The sequence below is a fragment of the Falco cherrug genome, chromosome 6 (assembly GCF_023634085.1).
Source record: "Falco cherrug isolate bFalChe1 chromosome 6, bFalChe1.pri, whole genome shotgun sequence".
NCBI lineage: Eukaryota > Metazoa > Chordata > Aves > Falconiformes > Falconidae > Falco > Falco cherrug.
In genome coordinates this window covers 29,623,972-29,633,102 of record NC_073702.1, presented here as the reverse complement: position 1 = coordinate 29,633,102, position 9,131 = coordinate 29,623,972, and positions in this window count along the sequence as shown.

Below are 9,131 nucleotides of genomic sequence, written 5' to 3'. Positions count from 1 at the left end.
GGGCCAGCCAGCATCCTCCAGCCAGTTCCTGGGCACAGCTAGGGAGGTCGCGCAGTGCAGGGACTGGACTAGACCAGGATTCACAAGTCAAGTTAGATGTAGCCACCCTGTTTTGAAGGCAAAGAGACTGTAACAGTACAAACGTTGCCAGATAGCTTCAGGGACAGAGAATGAGACCTCAACAGATGTACTTTCAGGGTCCCAGCCGTCCCTTTGCAGCACTGACCTGCCCGCACGTGTGCAAACAAAAGCAGGCATACCGGAGGCTGTTAACCTGTCCTGACCACTGAACATGTCTCCATCCTTTAGGACATGTGCCCACGTGGCCTGTGAACAGCCCCGTGAACACTGTTTGCAGATGCAGGTGTTCCTCTCTCAGTTTCACTCTGATATGGGCTCTCCTGCACCCTCCTCCCCATTCAGACACTCCCCATGCCAACAAAATACCCTTCACTGTGGCAGGCTGGGTTGTACCAAGTGACAACTGCTAGTCAGGTGCTGGTAAATTCCCAATGAGAAATAATGCTGAATTTGGCTGTAGGTGTTTTTCCCCAATTAAAACTAGCAGGTCTGTGCTTTCTGTAGGGGGGTGGGGGGGGTGGGGGGGTGGGGGGGTGGAGGGAGTGTGAAAAAATAGAAGAGCTCCATTCAACTGCACAAGCTTCATGAGCAATTAGTAACTCAGAGGGGAAAGAAATCATGAACCAAATCATAGGAAATGGCAACAGAGCTGCAAAGATGACATCATAGTTTATTGGAATTATTTAAACATCTTAGACATATGTGAAAAGCTCAGTGGAGAACTCCAGCGCTACATGCCAGTGAAAATCAGCTTTTCATTCAGGATCATGTCAAATATCCTTCTGACTTCATATTGGAGTGCTTTACTCATCTTTTTATACATGGCATCTAAATAAAGCCTCTGTCACAATTAGCTGTGCTGAAACAGCCTTGGGTATCACATGATGATGCATATGCTTTAGCTGATGTGCATCCGGAGAGAAAGCTAACCAGAACCACAGGATATTTCAGACCTCGGGGGGAGGGAAGTGAGCAACTCTGCTGTGGAAAGTAGCTGGAAGTTATCCAGCTTCTCCAGGCCAGTCAGTCATGAATATCCTGCTTTGGCCACAGAGGGGTTGTGGAGGAAGCAGGCTCACAACAATTGGGAAAGGTTTGTAACCACAGGAGTCAAATGAATGAAGCCAAGAGGCTGCCAAGTGATGCAATTCATGGAAAAAAAAAAAAAAAAAAAAAAAAAAAAAAAGGAAAAAAAAAAGAGAGAGAGAGAGAGAAAGAGAGAGAGAGAAAGAAAAAAAAAAGGGGGGGGGGGGGGGGGGAGGGGAAACCCAACCCTCCTCAGCTCCTACACAGGAGCATTCATCATTCACTGTGACCTTCCAGGAATGTGCTGACAGACACAAAGCGTTTTGTGTGACACTGTGCCAGTGAACTGGAATGACTGCTGCTCGCAGCATTGTTTCCTAACAGCAGGGCACCATCTTCTGGGGGCTGCAGAGACGGTCCCGCCTCCCCCGGGCCAGCGCGGGCTGGGCTGGGGGCGGGGAGAGTGATGCACCATCCCTTTGAAAGCAATTCAGGATCTGAAAACAAAAAAAAAATACCAGCAAAAAAACACACACACACACACACACAAAAAAAAACCACAACACCAAAACAAGAGTGTTCAGACCTCATTAAAACCAGCCGCTGCCTCAATTAGGCACAGGCGCCTGAGTGCCTGAGAGGGGTGTTGGAGGGGGGTTGGTGCTGGGATGGGATGGGATGGGATGGAGCTGGGGGACACCTCTCCTAAATGTCCTGTCTGTGGGGTGGCCGGCAGATACTGTTGTGCTGCTCATTGGCGCAGCACAGCCACCGCTGGATAGATGGAGAAGGAAAAAAGAGTGTATTACAAAGACAACTTAAGCTCATGTCTTACCTCACTGGGCTTTCCTGGGTTTTCCAGTGATGGGGATATATCTGCGTATTTGTTGGCACAAAGGAGGACCAGTTCAATTCACCACCTTCAGGTCTGCTGCCTTTGCTGCTGCTGTGGCACTTACAGCACTGGCAGCAGTAAACTGGTATCTACTTAAGCCACCAGGACCTGTTATCACTTACTTCTTCCTAGAAATTTTCAGAGTAAAATACACATGAATCTTAGGTGTATTTTATAATGGGGGGTGGGTGTGGGGGGTGGAAGAAGAGGCTTCTGTACTAGATATAGGAATATTTGGTGACTTACACTGAAATTCATAAGAGAAATTAGATGCATTAGGACACCATTTCCCACTGACGTATCCATTGGGCTGTTAAGGCTGTTTCGACTGTGCCAGGCTCTATTTCTGCTTCCAGCATTGTGCAGTGTGCTGTGTCCCTGCTGCTGCAGCATCACCTGAGAAAAACTCCAGTCCCCACAAGCCCACACACACATCCTGCTCCTTGCTTACGGTCATCTGTCGGGAAAGGGGGAAACCCAGAGCTGCGCCATGCTGCAGGGCGGCGGGGCAAAGGCAGCGACAGGAGGAGAAGCACCCAACCAAGACACCAGCTTTGCAAGCAGCCACTTCACCAGCTTTCCACATGGATGGAAAAGGATGCTGAAGGCACAGGGTAAGGGACAGGTAGGGCGAGTGAGATTTCCCTGAATTTTTATTGGAGGAAAATCCTTAGGCTGGCCCCAACAGGGCTCTATGCCATAAAGACACAAGCAATTCTTACACAACATTGAAAGATACAGATACTTGTGTAAAACCAGTAGCCAAGTAAATATGAAAACATCTTCTGTGAATCTCAGTCTACACCAAGGAGTTCAGCTCACAGACCTGTGTCTGCTAGGAACATGAAAATTCAGAAACGCTACCAAAATCACTCTGCCAGCAGAAGTGGTACAGAAAGGGACACGACTGGGGTGGCAGGCATTTCCCCTTCAGCTGCACCTCTGCTGGGGACTTTGCTGCCCTGGGTGCTGCCAGTGGGGCTGTAGCAGCATGGTATTTACAGACACCATGCTGCCAGGGCAGGCTCTGCTTCCTTATGAGCAGAAAATGTGGCCTTGGAGGTTTAGAGGTCATATCAAGCCATGCTTAATGCAGATGACAGTGTCTCATTCTTCAGAAATACCTCCAGGACCCTGTTCCTTGTAAGTGGGGTAAACTCTATCCACTGGTGATAAGCCAGACAACAGATTGTTGGTTTTGTTATGCCTCTAATGTCATCTCTCAGACCCTCTTTGTAGAGTCCATTGCCCTCCCTTTTCTACCCAGTGCAGACACTGACTCAATACAATGTACATTTGCCTGAGTACAAGTAGAGTGGGTCTTATTCTCCCCTGTGCAATGCTGTTGTCCCAAACTCTTAGACTCATTTAAAAAAATTATCTGTTCCATTTTGTACTCGCAAAACTCATAGGTCCCAAGCCCTTTGATGTCTGACACATATCTTGCTATTCTGCTCTTATTAAAAAAAGCCACATATTTTAGCTGAAGGACAGTGCCATAGGTACCATGAACAGAAGTGTCTGGGCACCTGGGAATGTCTAGGAGTACAAGCTGCTCACCATCAGCTGAAGGGTTGCTGGGCAGCCAGAAGGTTTCCCCACCCTCCTTTTCTATTACCTTTCCTGCAACCCTTCCAGCACATCACACCATGTGAAGGGAGAGGGAGAAGAAGGAGTAATGCAGAGGCACGTGGCATTAGGCTGCCTTCATCACTGTGGCATCTGCCTTGTTGAGGACTTTCGGTGCCAGGCTGGCAATTCAGAGGACACAGGACAACAGAAAGGAGGCTGTCATGCTGCAGCTACAGATGGGGCAGCCCTAGCTGTACAGTGGGTCTGGCTGCTCTTGGCTAGACGTTGTGCCTGGGCAGACCTGGGGCTCACCAGCCTCACAGTCAGGAGAGGAGTGGAGCCTGCCCAATGGGAGGAATGGATGTGGGTAGTGAGGTCCTGGAGATCCTGTCCATGGGATGCACACTGGGGGATTCCCATGTGTGTTGCTGGCTTTCAATTTGGCAGACTTCAATAAGCTCATCTGAACAAGAAGAAATAAAACAAACAGTTACAATAAAAGGTACAAGGAGATACTGGCTCCACTGCATCCTCCACAGAGACAGGGAGTCACCTGGCCAAAGCCAGGGAAAAGGCACGGTCAGGTGATATGAAGAGAGAGACTAGGAAGGTAAGGAACCAGTACAGGAATGAATGTAAAATTATAGTCCAGGCTCAGAGAGGTAGGACACGGGGAAGCAGCTGGAGGAAATAATAGTTGCTGCAACCCTTTAATAAAAAGAGAGTAGAAGATTCCAAGATAAACTTACTCTTCTGTCCCTGCCCGGAGCTAAATTTTCAGAGCCATCCAGGTGATAAAACAGGCAGGCAGGCAGGGATAAAGGATTCACAGCATCTCTCTGTAGCCCTGTCAATCTAAAGCCGGGTGCTCAGTGATATCTAGTGTGCTTTAGCCAAGCATTTGGGTTCCTCACTTCAAAACCAAACACGCTGCTTCATTTCTCACAGTCCAGCTGCAGCCCTCAGTCTCCCACCACTGCCGCTGGCTGCGGTCGCGCGGCTGTTCCCATGCCCCTCGCTAGCTTGCTTCTTGGCATCCACTTCTGGGAACGGCCTTCCATGTGCCCTGTGCATCTGGGAGCATGTGACCCTGGGCAAGTGCCCTATACCCTGCATGCCGCAGACCAGACTGACTGGGAACAGTTCCCAGGGACTTCCTCAGTAAATGCCCAGTGGTCTCTTACAGTGTTTATTGGAAAATGGGGAGACAATCAAAGCAAACCTGTAGGGAAGCATAAAAAGATCAGATCTAATCTGAGCTGTGGGTAACAGCCTGGCTAGACGGAGTAAAAGCTTCCAGTTACAATTCATCTAAGAGACTAACTTCCTCCTATTCTGTGCCTGATGCAATAGCTGATTTTTATGAGATAATCTGCCAGAGCTCTCCGGTTATCTAAGGGAAGGCTTCACCTCCCAGTGAGCAATGAAATACTAAGCCCACCTGGTGTCAAATGGCATAATTTAACTAGTGGTAGTTTGCACCCGTGGATGTCAAAGAAAGCTCTGACTCGGTATCTGCAAAGGCAATGTTCATGAAAGGCAATCTGTCCGCTGTGTAACTACGGGTTGTAGTAATGCGGCACCAGAAAGTCTGTGAAATAAAGAGTATTGTCAGCTTGCATGGGACTTGCATCCCCAGGTATCTATCCCAAGCCTTTTGTGCTTGCTACACCCCATGAATCATTCCTCTCTATAAAAAGACAACAGAGTTGTGTCCACCTTTGCGAAACAAAGGCTGAATCCGAATACCCACAGCTGCCTCACCAATTTGTGCTGAAGATCTAGAAAACTGACACAGCACTCTTTAAAAACAAGGTTATGGATATTATGATCTATCAGAAAAGCAGGGGTACCACACTGCAGGAAGGAAATGAACACAATGTTTTCTTGATCATAAAATCAAAACATATTGCATTCAATAATTGCCAATTTCTTTTTGCTAATTCCACACATATTGGGACATGGAAAATTTGGTATGGGGAGGCTTTTAAGGAGGAAATTGCATCTTAATTTTTTTAATATATTTCCATAACTTCCAAGCTTTTCAAGAGTTCCTGATGAATTAGAGAATCTCAGTCCTGAGAGCTGAATTTAAACGACCATAAAAGGACTTAAATTTCAGATGATGGGTGCTCAGCCATTCTGAAATTCAGGCGTTATTACAATGTTTCCAGTTAGGCACCCAAAGTCATTAGTCACTTCTGAAAACCTTGGCATAGAGTAAAAGAGAAAATCTCCAACTGAGCTAACATCCTTCATGTACAGACTTGTAAAACAAAAACTAGAAAAAATGTCCTAAAGCCCATGAGTGAGTCAATCTCATTCATTGTGACTGTGGTAAGCTGTAAATTATTTTTATTTAATAACAGCTAATACCTGGCTTTTATACAGCTTTTTGTTTTGTTTTATCAGTGGGCTATAAATGTATTATAATCTTTAAATGCAGCATCGTGGAGCCATTAGTACAAGAATTTAGTCAGTGTAGACAGACCATCATGGCAAAAGAATCCAGCTAAACAAAATATACACCAAAGTACTTGCTCCTTAGAAGACAATGGGAAATTTTAAGCAGGCAAGAATTCTGATGCCTTTCTCACATATTATTCTTGAGAAAGCATTTCTCAGCCAGATCAAAGACAATTGCGTTATTATTTCTTTCTCTGGTTTCTTTTGGTTCCTCCCATCAAGCCAAAGGGAAGGAGGCTGTATCGCAGATCCCAGCATCTGGTTTTCTATTCCGCACTCCAAAGCAAAAAGGCAGGCGGTTGCACCTTGGTTGCCCGGTGTCTCCCAGGACCACTCGCAGAGCCATTTTTTGGGCATTTACCCAAGGCTGTGCGTGAATGGCCTTGTGGCCTGCAAGCCACAGGAATTGCCTCAACAGTTAGGGCACCAAAATCACCTCACCACCCTCATCCCTGGGGTATTTAAATATCCCGGGGTACTTTTTGGGGTGCCAGTAGTTTGGCTGCACGAGCAGAGTTGTTCACAATGTGCCAGCACCGTGTTCCTGCGGGGCAGGCTTTTCTTGCTGTGTAGCAACCCTCTGCCAGCTGAGCTACTGCATGCCTGCATGGACCTGAGGAAGGAGAGGCGCCATTTGGCAGATGGGTCTGGCTTTTTCAAACTCAAAAGCTTCAGCCTTGCAGGGCCAGCAGGCACCAGCCACTGGGCTGACACAGAAAAGCCAAAGTAGTGGTGGTCGCTCAAGCAGGGCCACGTTTCATCCAGCACAGCAGGTCTGTGCCAGATCCATCACCCTGTGGCTTAGATAAGCCCCAAACTGAGCCTAAGCTGTGCTGAGCTCTACTTCTCTCACCACAACATTTTTGCTGTCTGGGGCCAAGTTTCCTGAATGCTTTTACACAGTGCTGAAAGTATGCGCGAAGCTAGGCTAGAGCTGCAAATGGAGCCAGTCATCTGGCTCGATATGAGGGCCTTATAAAGGTCACTTTATAAGTATTTTTGTAAGTGATGCTATATAGCTTTTCTGCACAAACCCATTGCATCATTACTCCTAGATAAAACTGGTTGCTGGACTGGGCAGGCTGAGGGCTGATTTAGGCAGGGCAGCTCCGGCAGTTTTCAAGAGGTTAATAAATAAAGTTCTTGTGAAATCTTTGCAGACAGCCTTGGTGCCATGAGTAGCTATCATTTTGCTCCTGCCACAACCCTCATCTAGAAAGAGAGCACAATTTGACATGCAAGCACAAGCCTCCAGGAAAGAAGGAGGGAGAGGTGGGCGCAGGAGAAATACATAATAGGCAATAATCAACACAAAACATCAGAGCAAATGCCTTGGATAAATGCAGTCAATGCAATTTTATGGATATTTTCTTTCTAGCCCAATTTTAGAATTCTGTGGTCATGCGTTAATTTTATAAATTCATTTTAACAGTCAAACCAACCCTCTTTTTACTTAGCTTTAAAAGGTTGAGTTTCATTTGCTTTGCAAATAAGATTTTCTTTAATGTAAAATTATTCCAGATAAAAAAAAACAATCCCATACCTGACAAATTGTCACATAAGAACTTTAAAAAGCATTTTAAATAGTTAAGGACTACAATATACTTGCATAGCCCATGGTTAAAATAAACAGTATTTTTTCATCCTAAGTGCAAAATACAAAATAATCAAATACAACAAAGTATTTTGCAGAATTGGAACATAAAAAAGATCATCCCACTCCTGAAAACAGGCAATGGTTTTATTTGACTTATGTGCTGGCACCTCTTGAATTTAGTAAGTGTTTTCTTACCACTATGGAAGGTCATGCACCTAGTTATTACTGATACATACCAATCAGTTTCACAGGTAAATCAGTATGTAGCTAATTTGACCAGACATCTGAAATTTTCCATTTTTTTTGTAATTAAGAATTGCAATCAGAGCATTATTTTCAGGAATGATCATTGCTATTATCTGCAGTATTCCCCACTGAATGTGCTCTCTTCAAAGGCAATGTTTAGAAATCCACATTAGCCAAAATTCTACCTCCATGTTTGTCACCAGCAAATTTTAGACACGTTATTCCTAGACCAACACTTATCTTGCTGCAGTTCAATGAATAGTGTGAGCCCTTCTGATCTGCATAACAGCCGATGTTTCCAAAGCCAGGCAGACCTAACACCATATTATCCCCTTTCACAAGAGTACCTGGAGCAGTGACCTGGACACCTCACCATTGCCATTATTCAGCGGATGTCATAAGCGCTCAGAGCTTGTGAAAACCAGCCTGCGTTTAATAGGTGGCTAAAAATAACACAGGCACAGGCTTGCTTATGAGCCGGAGCCCTTTAGCCTCCCCACCCTGACTACACGCCAGTGCCCCCAGCTATTGCATTTTCTTCTCGCAACAAGGGTTTGGAAGTGCTCTGATATGGCACAGCATCTCTGTCACTTGGCAACCTTTGCTGTGTTCCCTAAATGAAGTGTTTGATTGAGGAATTCATGTTAAGTTCGGCATTTATAACCAAATCAAAGGCTTTTCCCTCTGTCACCAGATAATTAAAGTATAATAATTAAAGTTTAAAATAAACCTGTGAGGACTGTTTCTTACTGATAGAAATAGAAACTAGGAAAAACTGATATAAGGTTCTGCTGCCACTTACTGAGATTGTGTTTACCTAATTGTTAATCTCTTGCCTGCTTGTTGTGAAAGGACATTGCTGAGCTGGGGGGCTCGCAGGCAGCAGCCACCTTGGAAACCGTCTCTGTCAGGTCTTAGGTAGACTCATAGTTTAGTACAGTAAAAACTACTTCGGTGGGAGATGTGATTGTTTCCCGACTTATTTAGATCAGTGTAATTTTTAGGATGGATGAATTTCAGCATTATGGTTTATTCCCCCTTTTAATAACAACAACAACAACAATAATAATAATGTGTTATGAAGTATATACAAGAAAATTTGAAGCAGCATAACTGCATGAGAGGCTTGTTCAGATTTAACGGTACACATATGGGTAATGCAGCAATACTTTTTGCATACACCAAGCCAGGGACTATTTGAAAGTATGGCCCAGTAGCCCTGAATGGCTGAAAATGGCTGTTAAGTGC